The 12,780-nt window shown below is 48.3% G+C and overlaps 40 non-coding genes across 40 annotated transcripts; all 40 read right to left on the reverse strand.

Annotated features, from left to right (window-relative positions):
• Positions 1-111: 111 nt before the first annotated feature.
• Positions 112-183, reverse strand: Trnat-ugu (transfer RNA threonine (anticodon UGU)). Its single transcript has one exon. It is a non-coding gene; the product is annotated as a tRNA-Thr (tRNA).
• Positions 184-429: 246 nt separating this feature from the next.
• Trnat-ugu (transfer RNA threonine (anticodon UGU)) lies at positions 430-501 on the reverse strand. Its single transcript has one exon. It is a non-coding gene; the product is annotated as a tRNA-Thr (tRNA).
• A 246-nt stretch (positions 502-747) lies between these two features.
• Positions 748-819, reverse strand: Trnat-ugu (transfer RNA threonine (anticodon UGU)). Its single transcript has one exon. It is a non-coding gene; the product is annotated as a tRNA-Thr (tRNA).
• A 246-nt stretch (positions 820-1,065) lies between these two features.
• On the reverse strand, positions 1,066-1,137 carry Trnat-ugu (transfer RNA threonine (anticodon UGU)). Its single transcript has one exon. It is a non-coding gene; the product is annotated as a tRNA-Thr (tRNA).
• Positions 1,138-1,383: 246 nt separating this feature from the next.
• Positions 1,384-1,455, reverse strand: Trnat-ugu (transfer RNA threonine (anticodon UGU)). Its single transcript has one exon. It is a non-coding gene; the product is annotated as a tRNA-Thr (tRNA).
• A 246-nt stretch (positions 1,456-1,701) lies between these two features.
• On the reverse strand, positions 1,702-1,773 carry Trnat-ugu (transfer RNA threonine (anticodon UGU)). The gene has a single exon. It is a non-coding gene; the product is annotated as a tRNA-Thr (tRNA).
• Positions 1,774-2,019: 246 nt separating this feature from the next.
• On the reverse strand, positions 2,020-2,091 carry Trnat-ugu (transfer RNA threonine (anticodon UGU)). The gene has a single exon. It is a non-coding gene; the product is annotated as a tRNA-Thr (tRNA).
• Positions 2,092-2,337: 246 nt separating this feature from the next.
• Trnat-ugu (transfer RNA threonine (anticodon UGU)) lies at positions 2,338-2,409 on the reverse strand. The gene has a single exon. It is a non-coding gene; the product is annotated as a tRNA-Thr (tRNA).
• Positions 2,410-2,655: 246 nt separating this feature from the next.
• Positions 2,656-2,727, reverse strand: Trnat-ugu (transfer RNA threonine (anticodon UGU)). The gene has a single exon. It is a non-coding gene; the product is annotated as a tRNA-Thr (tRNA).
• Positions 2,728-2,973: 246 nt separating this feature from the next.
• Positions 2,974-3,045, reverse strand: Trnat-ugu (transfer RNA threonine (anticodon UGU)). Its single transcript has one exon. It is a non-coding gene; the product is annotated as a tRNA-Thr (tRNA).
• A 246-nt stretch (positions 3,046-3,291) lies between these two features.
• Trnat-ugu (transfer RNA threonine (anticodon UGU)) lies at positions 3,292-3,363 on the reverse strand. Its single transcript has one exon. It is a non-coding gene; the product is annotated as a tRNA-Thr (tRNA).
• A 246-nt stretch (positions 3,364-3,609) lies between these two features.
• Positions 3,610-3,681, reverse strand: Trnat-ugu (transfer RNA threonine (anticodon UGU)). The gene has a single exon. It is a non-coding gene; the product is annotated as a tRNA-Thr (tRNA).
• Positions 3,682-3,927: 246 nt separating this feature from the next.
• Positions 3,928-3,999, reverse strand: Trnat-ugu (transfer RNA threonine (anticodon UGU)). The gene has a single exon. It is a non-coding gene; the product is annotated as a tRNA-Thr (tRNA).
• A 246-nt stretch (positions 4,000-4,245) lies between these two features.
• On the reverse strand, positions 4,246-4,317 carry Trnat-ugu (transfer RNA threonine (anticodon UGU)). The gene has a single exon. It is a non-coding gene; the product is annotated as a tRNA-Thr (tRNA).
• Positions 4,318-4,563: 246 nt separating this feature from the next.
• Trnat-ugu (transfer RNA threonine (anticodon UGU)) lies at positions 4,564-4,635 on the reverse strand. The gene has a single exon. It is a non-coding gene; the product is annotated as a tRNA-Thr (tRNA).
• A 246-nt stretch (positions 4,636-4,881) lies between these two features.
• Positions 4,882-4,953, reverse strand: Trnat-ugu (transfer RNA threonine (anticodon UGU)). The gene has a single exon. It is a non-coding gene; the product is annotated as a tRNA-Thr (tRNA).
• Positions 4,954-5,199: 246 nt separating this feature from the next.
• Positions 5,200-5,271, reverse strand: Trnat-ugu (transfer RNA threonine (anticodon UGU)). The gene has a single exon. It is a non-coding gene; the product is annotated as a tRNA-Thr (tRNA).
• Positions 5,272-5,517: 246 nt separating this feature from the next.
• Trnat-ugu (transfer RNA threonine (anticodon UGU)) lies at positions 5,518-5,589 on the reverse strand. The gene has a single exon. It is a non-coding gene; the product is annotated as a tRNA-Thr (tRNA).
• Positions 5,590-5,835: 246 nt separating this feature from the next.
• On the reverse strand, positions 5,836-5,907 carry Trnat-ugu (transfer RNA threonine (anticodon UGU)). The gene has a single exon. It is a non-coding gene; the product is annotated as a tRNA-Thr (tRNA).
• A 246-nt stretch (positions 5,908-6,153) lies between these two features.
• On the reverse strand, positions 6,154-6,225 carry Trnat-ugu (transfer RNA threonine (anticodon UGU)). The gene has a single exon. It is a non-coding gene; the product is annotated as a tRNA-Thr (tRNA).
• A 246-nt stretch (positions 6,226-6,471) lies between these two features.
• Trnat-ugu (transfer RNA threonine (anticodon UGU)) lies at positions 6,472-6,543 on the reverse strand. Its single transcript has one exon. It is a non-coding gene; the product is annotated as a tRNA-Thr (tRNA).
• A 246-nt stretch (positions 6,544-6,789) lies between these two features.
• Positions 6,790-6,861, reverse strand: Trnat-ugu (transfer RNA threonine (anticodon UGU)). Its single transcript has one exon. It is a non-coding gene; the product is annotated as a tRNA-Thr (tRNA).
• Positions 6,862-7,107: 246 nt separating this feature from the next.
• On the reverse strand, positions 7,108-7,179 carry Trnat-ugu (transfer RNA threonine (anticodon UGU)). Its single transcript has one exon. It is a non-coding gene; the product is annotated as a tRNA-Thr (tRNA).
• A 246-nt stretch (positions 7,180-7,425) lies between these two features.
• Positions 7,426-7,497, reverse strand: Trnat-ugu (transfer RNA threonine (anticodon UGU)). The gene has a single exon. It is a non-coding gene; the product is annotated as a tRNA-Thr (tRNA).
• A 246-nt stretch (positions 7,498-7,743) lies between these two features.
• On the reverse strand, positions 7,744-7,815 carry Trnat-ugu (transfer RNA threonine (anticodon UGU)). Its single transcript has one exon. It is a non-coding gene; the product is annotated as a tRNA-Thr (tRNA).
• Positions 7,816-8,061: 246 nt separating this feature from the next.
• On the reverse strand, positions 8,062-8,133 carry Trnat-ugu (transfer RNA threonine (anticodon UGU)). The gene has a single exon. It is a non-coding gene; the product is annotated as a tRNA-Thr (tRNA).
• A 246-nt stretch (positions 8,134-8,379) lies between these two features.
• Positions 8,380-8,451, reverse strand: Trnat-ugu (transfer RNA threonine (anticodon UGU)). The gene has a single exon. It is a non-coding gene; the product is annotated as a tRNA-Thr (tRNA).
• A 246-nt stretch (positions 8,452-8,697) lies between these two features.
• Trnat-ugu (transfer RNA threonine (anticodon UGU)) lies at positions 8,698-8,769 on the reverse strand. The gene has a single exon. It is a non-coding gene; the product is annotated as a tRNA-Thr (tRNA).
• A 246-nt stretch (positions 8,770-9,015) lies between these two features.
• On the reverse strand, positions 9,016-9,087 carry Trnat-ugu (transfer RNA threonine (anticodon UGU)). The gene has a single exon. It is a non-coding gene; the product is annotated as a tRNA-Thr (tRNA).
• A 246-nt stretch (positions 9,088-9,333) lies between these two features.
• Positions 9,334-9,405, reverse strand: Trnat-ugu (transfer RNA threonine (anticodon UGU)). Its single transcript has one exon. It is a non-coding gene; the product is annotated as a tRNA-Thr (tRNA).
• A 246-nt stretch (positions 9,406-9,651) lies between these two features.
• Trnat-ugu (transfer RNA threonine (anticodon UGU)) lies at positions 9,652-9,723 on the reverse strand. Its single transcript has one exon. It is a non-coding gene; the product is annotated as a tRNA-Thr (tRNA).
• A 246-nt stretch (positions 9,724-9,969) lies between these two features.
• On the reverse strand, positions 9,970-10,041 carry Trnat-ugu (transfer RNA threonine (anticodon UGU)). Its single transcript has one exon. It is a non-coding gene; the product is annotated as a tRNA-Thr (tRNA).
• Positions 10,042-10,287: 246 nt separating this feature from the next.
• On the reverse strand, positions 10,288-10,359 carry Trnat-ugu (transfer RNA threonine (anticodon UGU)). Its single transcript has one exon. It is a non-coding gene; the product is annotated as a tRNA-Thr (tRNA).
• Positions 10,360-10,605: 246 nt separating this feature from the next.
• On the reverse strand, positions 10,606-10,677 carry Trnat-ugu (transfer RNA threonine (anticodon UGU)). Its single transcript has one exon. It is a non-coding gene; the product is annotated as a tRNA-Thr (tRNA).
• Positions 10,678-10,923: 246 nt separating this feature from the next.
• Positions 10,924-10,995, reverse strand: Trnat-ugu (transfer RNA threonine (anticodon UGU)). The gene has a single exon. It is a non-coding gene; the product is annotated as a tRNA-Thr (tRNA).
• A 246-nt stretch (positions 10,996-11,241) lies between these two features.
• Trnat-ugu (transfer RNA threonine (anticodon UGU)) lies at positions 11,242-11,313 on the reverse strand. The gene has a single exon. It is a non-coding gene; the product is annotated as a tRNA-Thr (tRNA).
• A 245-nt stretch (positions 11,314-11,558) lies between these two features.
• Trnat-ugu (transfer RNA threonine (anticodon UGU)) lies at positions 11,559-11,630 on the reverse strand. The gene has a single exon. It is a non-coding gene; the product is annotated as a tRNA-Thr (tRNA).
• Positions 11,631-11,876: 246 nt separating this feature from the next.
• Positions 11,877-11,948, reverse strand: Trnat-ugu (transfer RNA threonine (anticodon UGU)). Its single transcript has one exon. It is a non-coding gene; the product is annotated as a tRNA-Thr (tRNA).
• A 246-nt stretch (positions 11,949-12,194) lies between these two features.
• Trnat-ugu (transfer RNA threonine (anticodon UGU)) lies at positions 12,195-12,266 on the reverse strand. Its single transcript has one exon. It is a non-coding gene; the product is annotated as a tRNA-Thr (tRNA).
• Positions 12,267-12,512: 246 nt separating this feature from the next.
• Trnat-ugu (transfer RNA threonine (anticodon UGU)) lies at positions 12,513-12,584 on the reverse strand. The gene has a single exon. It is a non-coding gene; the product is annotated as a tRNA-Thr (tRNA).
• Between the last annotated feature and the right edge of the window lie 196 nt (positions 12,585-12,780).

Here is a 12,780-nt window from a genome sequence, read left to right on the forward strand (position 1 = left end):
TGTTGCTGTCTTTCGTCTATCATCATCTGTTATCTTGGCTCTGGCCCGAAAAGACACGCTATTTTGAAATTTTCGGTTCAAAGCATTACATTGGCCCATTTAAAATTGTGCTGCCCCCTGTGAGAATCGAACTCACGACCCCTCGTTTACAAGACCAGTGCTCTGCCCCTGAGCTAAGGAGGCTGTTGCAGTGTACACTTCTTGCAGTCGTCACAGCGCTCGCGAAAAATACATTCCAGAGCTTAGAAAATGCGTACGAATATCTACTCTGCCACAACAATTCGCTACCACTGAGGTCCACGGCGATGGCTGACGGGGTGTTGCTGTCTTTCGTCTATCATCATCTGTTATCTTGGCTCTGGCCCGAAAAGACACGCTATTTTGAAATTTTCGGTTCAAAGCATTACATTGGCCCATTTAAAATTGTGCTGCCCCCTGTGAGAATCGAACTCACGACCCCTGGTTTACAAGACCAGTGCTCTGCCCCTGAGCTAAGGAGGCTGTTGCAGTGTACACTTCTTGCAGTCGTCACAGCGCTCGCGAAAAATACATTCCAGAGCTTAGAAAATGCGTACGAATATCTACTCTGCCACAACAATTCGCTACCACTGAGGTCCACGGCGATGGCTGACGGGGTGTTGCTGTCTTTCGTCTATCATCATCTGTTATCTTGGCTCTGGCCCGAAAAGACACGCTATTTTGAAATTTTCGGTTCAAAGCATTACATTGGCCCATTTAAAATTGTGCTGCCCCCTGTGAGAATCGAACTCACGACCCCTGGTTTACAAGACCAGTGCTCTGCCCCTGAGCTAAGGAGGCTGTTGCAGTGTACACTTCTTGCAGTCGTCACAGCGCTCGCGAAAAATACATTCCAGAGCTTAGAAAATGCGTACGAATATCTACTCTGCCACAACAATTCGCTACCACTGAGGTCCACGGCGATGGCTGACGGGGTGTTGCTGTCTTTCGTCTATCATCATCTGTTATCTTGGCTCTGGCCCGAAAAGACACGCTATTTTGAAATTTTCGGTTCAAAGCATTACATTGGCCCATTTAAAATTGTGCTGCCCCCTGTGAGAATCGAACTCACGACCCCTCGTTTACAAGACCAGTGCTCTCCCCCTGAGCTAAGGAGGCTGTTGCAGTGTACACTTCTTGCAGTCGTCACAGCGCTCGCGAAAAATACATTCCAGAGCTTAGAAAATGCGTACGAATATCTACTCTGCCACAACAATTCGCTACCACTGAGGTCCACGGCGATGGCTGACGGGGTGTTGCTGTCTTTCGTCTATCATCATCTGTTATCTTGGCTCTGGCCCGAAAAGACACGCTATTTTGAAATTTTCGGTTCAAAGCATTACATTGGCCCATTTAAAATTGTGCTGCCCCCTGTGAGAATCGAACTCACGACCCCTGGTTTACAAGACCAGTGCTCTGCCCCTGAGCTAAGGAGGCTGTTGCAGTGTACACTTCTTGCAGTCGTCACAGCGCTCGCGAAAAATACATTCCAGAGCTTAGAAAATGCGTACGAATATCTACTCTGCCACAACAATTCGCTACCACTGAGGTCCACGGCGATGGCTGACGGGGTGTTGCTGTCTTTCGTCTATCATCATCTGTTATCTTGGCTCTGGCCCGAAAAGACACGCTATTTTGAAATTTTCGGTTCAAGGCATTACATTGGCCCATTTAAAATTGTGCTGCCCCCTGTGAGAATCGAACTCATGACGCCTGGTTTACAAGACCAGTGCTCTGCCCCTGAGCTAAGGAGGCTGTTGCAGTGTACACTTCTTGCAGTCGTGACAGCGCTCGCGAAAAATACATTCCAGAGCTTAGAAAATGCGTACGAATATCTACTCTGCCACAACAATTCGCTACCACTGAGGTCCACGGCGATGGCTGACGGGGTGTTGCTGTCTTTCGTCTATCATCATCTGTTATCTTGGCTCTGGCCCGAAAAGACACGCTATTTTGAAATTTTCGGTTCAAAGCATTACATCGGCCCATTTAAAATTGTGCTGCCCCCTGTGAGAATCGAACTCACGACCCCTGGTTTACAAGACCAGTGCTCTGCCCCTGAGCTAAGGAGGCTGTTTCAGTGTACACTTCTTGCAGTCGTCACAGCGCTCGCGAAAAATACATTCCAGAGCTTAGAAAATGCGTACGAATATCTACTCTGCCACAACAATTCGCTACCACTGAGGTCCACGGCGATGGCTGACGGGGTGTTGCTGTCTTTCGTCTATCATCATCTGTTATCTTGGCTCTGGCCCGAAAAGACACGCTATTTTGAAATTTTCGGTTCAAAGCATTACATTGGCCCATTTAAAATTGTGCTGCCCCCTGTGAGAATCGAACTCACAACCCCTGGTTTACAAGACCAGTGCTCTGCCCCTGAGCTAAGGAGGCTGTTGCAGTGTACACTTCTTGCAGTCGTCACAGCGCTCGCGAAAAATACATTCCAGAGCTTAGAAAATGCGTACGAATATCTACTCTGCCACAACAATTCGCTACCACTGAGGTCAACGGCGATGGCTGACGGGGAGTTGCTGTCTTTCGTCTATCATCATCTGTTATCTTGGCTCTGGCCCGAAAAGACACGCTATTTTGAAATTTTCGGTTCAAAGCATTACATTGGCCCATTTAAAATTGTGCTGCCCCCTGTGAGAATCGAACTCACGACCCCTGGTTTACAAGACCAGTGCTCTGCCCCTGAGCTAAGGAGGCTGTTGCAGTGTACACTTCTTGCAGTCGTCACAGCGCTCGCGAAAAATACATTCCAGAGCTTAGAAAATGCGTACGAATATCTACTCTGCCACAACAATTCGCTACCACTGAGGTCCACGGCGATGGCTGACGGGGTGTTGCTGTCTTTCGTCTATCATCATCTGTTATCTTGGCTCTGGCCCGAAAAGACACGCTATTTTGAAATTTTCGGTTCAAGGCATTACATTGGCCCATTTAAAATTGTGCTGCCCCCTGTGAGAATCGAACTCACGACCCCTGGTTTACAAGACCAGTGCTCTGCCCCTGAGCTAAGGAGGCTGTTGCAGTGTACACTTCTTGCAGTCGTCACAGCGCTCGCGAAAAATACATTCCAGAGCTTAGAAAATGCGTACGAATATCTACTCTGCCACAACAATTCGCTACCACTGAGGTCCACGGCGATGGCTGACGGGGTGTTGCTGTCTTTCGTCTATCATCATCTGTTATCTTGGCTCTGGCCCGAAAAGACACGCTATTTTGAAATTTTCGGTTCAAAGCATTACATTGGCCCATTTAAAATTGTGCTGCCCCCTGTGAGAATCGAACTCACGACCCCTGGTTTACAAGACCAGTGCTCTGCCCCTGAGCTAAGGAGGCTGTTGCAGTGTACACTTCTTGCAGTCGTCACAGCGCTCGCGAAAAATACATTCCAGAGCTTAGAAAATGCGTACGAATATCTACTCTGCCACAACAATTCGCTACCACTGAGGTCCACGGCGATGGCTGACGGGGTGTTGCTGTCTTTCGTCTATCATCATCTGTTATCTTGGCTCTGGCCCGAAAAGACACGCTATTTTGAAATTTTCGGTTCAAAGCATTACATTGGCCCATTTAAAATTGTGCTGCCCCCTGTGAGAATCGAACCCACAACCCCTGGTTTACAAGACCAGTGCTCTGCCCCTGAGCTAAGGAGGCTGTTGCAGTGTACACTTCTTGCAGTCGTCACAGCGCTCGCGAAAAATACATTCCAGAGCTTAGAAAATGCGTACGAATATCTACTCTGCCACAACAATTCGCTACCACTGAGGTCCACGGCGATGGCTGACGGGGTGTTGCTGTCTTTCGTCTATCATCATCTGTTATCTTGGCTCTGGCCCGAAAAGACACGCTATTTTGAAATTTTCGGTTCAAAGCATTACATTGGCCCATTTAAAATTGTGCTGCCCCCTGTGAGAATCGAACTCACGACCCCTGGTTTACAAGACCAGTGCTCTGCCCCTGAGCTAAGGAGGCTGTTGCAGTGTACACTTCTTGCAGTCGTCACAGCGCTCGCGAAAAATACATTCCAGAGCTTAGAAAATGCGTACGAATATCTACTCTGCCACAACAATTCGCTACCACTGAGGTCCACGGCGATGGCTGACGGGGTGTTGCTGTCTTTCGTCTATCATCATCTGTTATCTTGGCTCTGGCCCGAAAAGACACGCTATTTTGAAATTTTCGGTTCAAAGCATTACATTGGCCCATTTAAAATTGTGCTGCCCCCTGTGAGAATCGAACTCACGACCCCTGGTTTACAAGACCAGTGCTCTGCCCCTGAGCTAAGGAGGCTGTTGCAGTGTACACTTCTTGCAGTCGTCACAGCGCTCGCGAAAAATACATTCCAGAGCTTAGAAAATGCGTACGAATATCTACTCTGCCACAACAATTCGCTACCACTGAGGTCCACGGCGATGGCTGACGGGGTGTTGCTGTCTTTCGTCTATCATCATCTGTTATCTTGGCTCTGGCCCGAAAAGACACGCTATTTTGAAATTTTCGGTTCAAAGCATTACATTGGCCCATTTAAAATTGTGCTGCCCCCTGTGAGAATCGAACTCACGACCCCTGGTTTACAAGACCAGTGCTCTGCCCCTGAGCTAAGGAGGCTGTTGCAGTGTACACTTCTTGCAGTCGTCACAGCGCTCGCGAAAAATACATTCCAGAGCTTAGAAAATGCGTACGAATATCTACTCTGCCACAACAATTCGCTACCACTGAGGTCCACGGCGATGGCTGACGGGGTGTTGCTGTCTTTCGTCTATCATCATCTGTTATCTTGGCTCTGGCCCGAAAAGACACGCTATTTTGAAATTTTCGGTTCAAAGCATTACATTGGCCCATTTAAAATTGTGCTGCCCCCTGTGAGAATCGAACTCACGACCCCTGGTTTACAAGACCAGTGCTCTGCCCCTGAGCTAAGGAGGCTGTTGCAGTGTACACTTCTTGCAGTCGTCACAGCGCTCGCGAAAAATACATTCCAGAGCTTAGAAAATGCGTACGAATATCTACTCTGCCACAACAATTCGCTACCACTGAGGTCCACGGCGATGGCTGACGGGGTGTTGCTGTCTTTCGTCTATCATCATCTGTTATCTTGGCTCTGGCCCGAAAAGACACGCTATTTTGAAATTTTCGGTTCAAAGCATTACATTGGCCCATTTAAAATTGTGCTGCCCCCTGTGAGAATCGAACTCACTACCCCTGGTTTACAAGACCAGTGCTCTGCTCCTGAGCTAAGGAGGCTGTTGCAGTGTACACTTCTTGCAGTCGTCACAGCGCTCGCGAAAAATACATTCCAGAGCTTAGAAAATGCGTACGAATATCTACTCTGCCACAACAATTCGCTACCACTGAGGTCCACGGCGGTGGCTGACGGGGTGTTGCTGTCTTTCGTCTATCATCATCTGTTATCTTGGCTCTGGCCCGAAAAGACACGCTATTTTGAAATTTTCGGTTCAAAGCATTACATTGGCCCATTTAAAATTGTGCTGCCCCCTGTGAGAATCGAACTCACGACCCCTGGTTTACAAGACCAGTGCTCTGCCCCTGAGCTAAAGAGGCTGTTGCAGTGTACACTTCTTGCAGTCGTCACAGCGCTCGCGAAAAATACATTCCAGAGCTTAGAAAATGCGTACGAATATCTACTCTGCCACAACAATTCGCTACCACTGAGGTCCACGGCGATGGCTGACGGGGTGTTGCTGTCTTTCGTCTATCATCATCTGTTATCTTGGCTCTGGCTCGAAAAGACACGCTATTTTGAAATTTTCGGTTCAAAGCATTACATTGGCCCATTTAAAATTGTGCTGCCCCCTGTGAGAATCGAACTCACGACCCCTGGTTTACAAGACCAGTGCTCTGCCCCTGAGCTAAGGAGGCTGTTGCAGTGTACACTTCTTGCAGTCGTCACAGCGCTCGCGAAAAATACATTCCAGAGCTTAGAAAATGCGTACGAATATCTACTCTGCCACAACAATTCGCTACCACTGAGGTCCACGGCGATGGGTGACGGGGTGTTGCTGTCTTTCGTCTATCATCATCTGTTATCTTGGCTCTGGCCCGAAAAGACACGCTATTTTGAAATTTTCGGTTCAAAGCATTACATTGGCCCATTTAAAATTGTGCTGCCCCCTGTGAGAATCGAACTCACAACCCCTGGTTTACAAGACCAGTGCTCTGCCCCTGAGCTAAGGAGGCTGTTGCAGTGTACATTTCTTGCAGTCGTCACAGCGCTCGCGAAAAATACATTCCAGAGCTTAGAAAATGCGTACGAATATCTACTCTGCCACAACAATTCGCTACCACTGAGGTCCACGGCGATGGCTGACGGGGTGTTGCTGTCTTTCGTCTATCATCATCTGTTATCTTGGCTCTGGCCCGAAAAGACACGCTATTTTGAAATTTTCGGTTCAAAGCATTACATTGGCCCATTTAAAATTGTGCTGCCCCCTGTGAGAATCGAACTCACGACCCCTGGTTTACAAGACCAGTGCTCTGCCCCTGAGCTAAGGAGGCTGTTGCAGTGTACACTTCTTGCAGTCGTCACAGCGCTCGCGAAAAATACATTCCAGAGCTTAGAAAATGCGTACGAATATCTACTCTGCCACAACAATTCGCTACCACTGAGGTCCACGGCGATGGCTGACGGGGTGTTGCTGTCTTTCGTCTATCATCATCTGTTATCTTGGCTCTGGCCCGAAAAGACACGCTATTTTGAAATTTTCGGTTCAAAGCATTACATTGGCCCATTTAAAATTGTGCTGCCCCCTGTGAGAATCGAACTCACGACCCCTGGTTTACAAGACCAGTGCTCTGGCCCTGAGCTAAGGAGGCTGTTGCAGTGTACACTTCTTGCAGTCGTCACAGCGCTCGCGAAAAATACATTCCAGAGCTTAGAAAATGCGTACGAATATCTACTCTGCCACAACAATTCGCTACCACTGAGGTCCACGGCGATGGCTGACGGGGTGTTGCTGTCTTTCGTCTATCATCATGTGTTATCTTGGCTCTGGCCCGAAAAGACACGCTATTTTGAAATTTTCGGTTCAAAGCATTACATTGGCCCATTTAAAATTGTGCTGCCCCCTGTGAGAATCGAACTCACGACCCCTGGTTTACAAGACCAGTGCTCTGCCCCTGAGCTAAGGAGGCTGTTGCAGTGTACACTTCTTGCAGTCGTCACAGCGCTCGCGAAAAATACATTCCAGAGCTTAGAAAATGCGTACGAATATCTACTCTGCCACAACAATTCGCTACCACTGAGGTCCACGGCGATGGCTGACGGGGTGTTGCTGTCTTTCGTCTATCATCATCTGTTATCTTGGCTCTGGCCCGAAAAGACACGCTATTTTGAAATTTTCGGTTCAAAGCATTACATTGGCCCATTTAAAATTGTGCTGCCCCCTGTGAGAATCGAACTCACGACCCCTGGTTTACAAGACCAGTGCTCTGCCCCTGAGCTAAGGAGGCTGTTGCAGTGTACACTTCTTGCAGTCGTCACAGCGCTCGCGAAAAATACATTCCAGAGCTTAGAAAATGCGTACGAATATCTACTCTGCCACAACAATTCGCTACCACTGAGGTCCACGGCGATGGCTGACGGGGTGTTGCTGTCTTTCGTCTATCATCATCTGTTATCTTGGCTCTGGCCCGAAAAGACACGCTATTTTGAAATTTTCGGTTCAAAGCATTACATTGGCCCATTTAAAATTGTGCTGCCCCCTGTGACAATCGAACTCACGACCCCTGGTTTACAAGACCAGTGCTCTGCCCCTGAGCTAAGGAAGCTGCTGCAGTGTACACTTCTTGCAGTCGTCACAGCGCTCGCGAAAAATACATTCCAGAGCTTAGAAAATGCGTACGAATATCTACTCTGCCACAACAATTCGCTACCACTGAGGTCCACGGCGATGGCTGACGGGGTGTTGCTGTCTTTCGTCTATCATCATCTGTTATCTTGGCTATGGCCCGAAAAGACACGCTATTTTGAAATTTTCGGTTCAAAGCATTACATTGGCCCATTTAAAATTGTGCTGCGCCCTGTGAGAATCGAACTCACGACCCCTCGTTTACAAGACCAGTGCTCTGCCCCTGAGCTAAGGAGGCTGTTGCAGTGTACACTTCTTGCAGTCGTCACAGCGCTCGCGAAAAATACATTCCAGAGCTTAGAAAATGCGTACGAATATCTACTCTGCCACAATAATTCGCTACCACTGAGGTCCACGGCGATGGCTGACGGGGTGTTGCTGTCTTTCGTCTATCATCATCTGTTATCTTGGCTCTGGCTCGAAAAGACACGCTATTTTGAAATTTTCGGTTCAAAGCATTACATTGGCCCATTTAAAATTGTGCTGCCCCCTGTGAGAATCGAACTCACGACCCCTGGTTTACAAGACCAGTGCTCTGCCCCTGAGCTAAGGAGGCTGTTGCAGTGTACACTTCTTGCAGTCGTCACAGCGCTCGCGAAAAATACATTCCAGAGCTTAGAAAATGCGTACAAATATCTACTCTGCCACAACAATTCGCTACCACTGAGGTCCACGGCGATGGGTGACGGGGTGTTGCTGTCTTTCGTCTATCATCATCTGTTATCTTGGCTCTGGCCCGAAAAGACACGCTATTTTGAAATTTTCGGTTCAAAGCATTACATTGGCCCATTTAAAATTGTGCTGCCCCCTGTGAGAATCGAACTCACAACCCCTGGTTTACAAGACCAGTGCTCTGCCCCTGAGCTAAGGAGGCTGTTGCAGTGTACACTTCTTGCAGTCGTCACAGCGCTCGCGAAAAATACATTCCAGAGCTTAGAAAATGCGTACGAATATCTACTCTGCCACAACAATTCGCTACCACTGAGGTCCACGGCGATGGCTGACGGGGTGTTGCTGTCTTTCGTCTATCATCATCTGTTATCTTGGCTCTGGCCCGAAAAGACACGCTATTTTGAAATTTTCGGTTCAAAGCATTACATTGGCCCATTTAAAATTGTGCTGCCCCCTGTGAGAATCGAACTCACGACCCCTGGTTTACAAGACCAGTGCTCTGCCCCTGAGCTAAGGAGGCTGTTGCAGTGTACACTTCTTGCAGTCGTCACAGCGCTCGCGAAAAATACATTCCAGAGCTTAGAAAATGCGTACGAATATCTACTCTGCCACAACAATTCGCTACCACTGAGGTCCACGGCGATGGCTGACGGGGTGTTGCTGTCTTTCGTCTATCATCATCTGTTATCTTGGCTCTGGCCCGAAAAGACACGCTATTTTGAAATTTTCGGTTCAAAGCATTACATTGGCCCATTTAAAATTGTGCTGCCCCCTGTGAGAATCGAACTCACGACCCCTGGTTTACAAGACCAGTGCTCTGCCCCTGAGCTAAGGAGGCTGTTGCAGTGTACACTTCTTGCAGTCGTCACAGCGCTCGCGAAAAATACATTCCAGAGCTTAGAAAATGCGTACGAATATCTACTCTGCCACAACAATTCGCTACCACTGAGGTCCACGGCGATGGCTGACGGGGTGTTGCTGTCTTTCGTCTATCATCATCTGTTATCTTGGCTCTGGCCCGAAAAGACACGCTATTTTGAAATTTTCGGTTCAAAGCATTACATTGGCCCATTTAAAATTGTGCTGCCCCCTGTGAGAATCGAACTCACGACCCCTGGTTTACAAGACCAGTGCTCTGCCCCTGAGCTAAGGAGGCTGTTGCAGTGTACACTTCTTGCAGTCGTCACAGCGCTCGCGAAAAATACATTCCAGAGCTTAGAAAATGCGTACGAATATCTACTCTGCCACAACAATTCGCTACCACTGAGGTCCACGGCGATGGCTGACGGGGTGTTGCTGTCTTTCGTCTATCATCATCTGTTATCTTGGCTCTGGCCCGAAAAGACACGCTATTTTGAAATTTTCGGTTCAAAGCATTACATTGGCCCATTTAAAATTGTGCTGCCCCCTGTGAGAATCGAACTCACGACCCCTGGTTTACAAGACCAGTGCTCTGCCCCTGAGCTAAGGAGGCTGTTGCAGTGTACACTTCTTGCAGTCGTCACATTGCTCGCGAAAAATACATTCCAGAGCTTAGAAAATGCGTACGAATATCTACTCTGCCACAACAATTCGCTACCACTGAGGTCCACGGCGATGGCTGACGGGGTGTTGCTGTCTTTCGTCTATCATCATCTGTTATCTTGGCTCTGGCCCGAAAAGACACGCTATTTTGAAATTTTCGGTTCAAAGCATTACATTGGCCCATTTAAAATTGTGCTGCCCCCTGTGAGAATCGAACTCACGACCCCTGGTTTACAAGACCAGTGCTCTGCCCCTGAGCTAAGGAGGCTGTTGCAGTGTACACTTCTTGCAGTCGTCACAGCGCTCGCGAAAAATACATTCCAGAGCTTAGAAAATGCGTACGAATATCTACTCTGCCACAACAATTCGCTACCACTGAGGTCCACGGCGATGGCTGACGGGGTGTTGCTGTCTTTCGTCTATCATCATCTGTTATCTTGGCTCTGGCCCGAAAAGACACGCTATTTTGAAATTTTCGGTTCAAAGCATTACATTGGCCCATTTAAAATTGTGCTGCCCCCTGTGAGAATCGAACTCACGACCCCTGGTTTACAAGACCAGTGCTCTGCCCCTGAGCTAAGGAGGCTGTTGCAGTGTGCACTTCTTGCAGTCGTCACAGCGCTCGCGAAAAATACATTCCAGAGCTTAGAAAATGCGTACGAATATCTACTCTGCCACAACAATTCGCTACCACTGAGGTCCACAGCGATGGCTGACGGGGTGTTGCTGTCTTTCGTCTATCATCATCTGTTATCTTGGCTCTGGCCCGAAAAGACACGCTATTTTGAAATTTTCGGTTCAAAGCATTACATTGGCCCATTTAAAATTGTGCTGCCCCCTGTGAGAATCGAACTCACGACCCCTGGTTTACAAGACCAGTGCTCTGCCCCTGAGCTAAGGAGGCTGTTGCAGTGTACACTTCTTGCAGTCGTCACAGCGCTCGCGAAAAATACATTCCAGAGCTTAGAAAATGCGTACGAATATCTACTCTGCCACAACAATTCGCTACCACTGAGGTCCACGGCGATGGCTGACGGGGTGTTGCTGTCTTTCGTCTATCATCATCTGTTATCTTGGCTCTGGCCCGAAAAGACACGCTATTTTGAAATTTTCGGTTCAAAGCATTACATTGGCCCATTTAAAATTGTGCTGCCCCCTGTGAGAATCGAACTCACGACCCCTGGTTTACAAGACCAGTGCTCTGCCCATGAGCTAAGGAGGCTGTTGCAGTGTACACTTCTTGCAGTCGTCACAGCGCTCGCAAAAATTCATTCCAGAGCTTAGAAAATGCGTACGAATATCTACTCTGCCACAACAATTCGCTACCACTGAGGTCCACGGCGATGGCTGACGGGGTGTTGCTGTCTTTCGTCTATCATCATCTGTTATCTTGGCTCTGGCCCGAAAAGACACGCTATTTTGAAATTTTCGGTTCAAAGCATTACATTGGCCCATTTAAAATTGTGCTGCCCCCTGTGACAATCGAACTCACGACCCCTGGTTAACAAGACCAGTGCTCTGCCCCTGAGCTAAGGAGGCTGTTGCAGTGTACACTTCTTGCAGTCGTCACAGCGCTCGCGAAAAATACATTCCAGAGCTTAGAAAATGCGTACGAATATCTACTCTGCCACAACAATTCGCTACCACTGAGGTCCACGGCGATGGCTGACGGGGTGTTGCTGTCTTTCGTCTATCATCATCTGTTATCTTGGCTCTGGCCCGAAAAGACACGCTATTTTGAAATTTTCGGTTCAAAGCATTACATTGGCCCATTTAAAATTGTGCTGCCCCCTGTGAGAATCGAACTCACGACCCCTGGTTTACAAGACCAGTGCTCTGCCCCTGAGCTAAGGAGGCTGTTGCAGTGTACACTTCTTGCAGTCGTCACAGTGCTCGCGAAAAATACATTCCAGAGCTTAGAAAATGCGTACGAATATCTACTCTGCCACAACAATTCGCTACCACTGAGGTCCACGGCGATGGCTGACGGGGTGTTGCTGTCTTTCGTCTATCATCATCTGTTATCTTGGCTCTGGCCCGAAAAGACACGCTATTTTGAAATTTTCGGTTCAAAGCATTACATTGGCCCATTTAAAATTGTGCTGCCCCCTGTGAGAATCGAACTCACGACCCCTGGTTTACAAGACCAGTGCTCTGCCCCTGAGCTAAGGAGGCTGTTGCAGTGTACACTTCTTGCAGTCGTCACAGCGCTCGCGAAAAATACATTCCAGAGCTTAGAAAATGCGTACGAATATCTACTCTGCCACAACAATTCGCTACCACTGAGGTCCACGGCGATGGCTGACGGGGTGTTGCTGTCTTTCGTCTATCATCATCTGTTATCTTGGCTCTGGCCCGAAAAGACACGCTATTTTGAAATTTTCGGTTCAAAGCATTACATTGGCCCATTTAAAATTGTGCTGCCCCCTGTGAGAATCGAACTCACGACCCCTGGTTTACAAGACCAGTGCTCTGCCCCTGAGCTAAGGAGGCTGTTGCAGTGTACACTTCTTGCAGTCGTCACAGCGCTCGCGAAAAATACATTCCTGAGCTTAGAAAATGCGTACGAATATCTACTCTGCCACAACAATTCGCTACCACTGAGGTCCACGGCGATGGCTGACGGGGTGTTGCTGTCTTTCGTCTATCATCATCTGTTATCTTGGCTCTGGCCCGAAAAGACACGCTA

The sequence above is a fragment of the Schistocerca cancellata genome, chromosome 1 (assembly GCF_023864275.1).
Source record: "Schistocerca cancellata isolate TAMUIC-IGC-003103 chromosome 1, iqSchCanc2.1, whole genome shotgun sequence".
Taxonomy (NCBI): domain Eukaryota; kingdom Metazoa; phylum Arthropoda; class Insecta; order Orthoptera; family Acrididae; genus Schistocerca; species Schistocerca cancellata.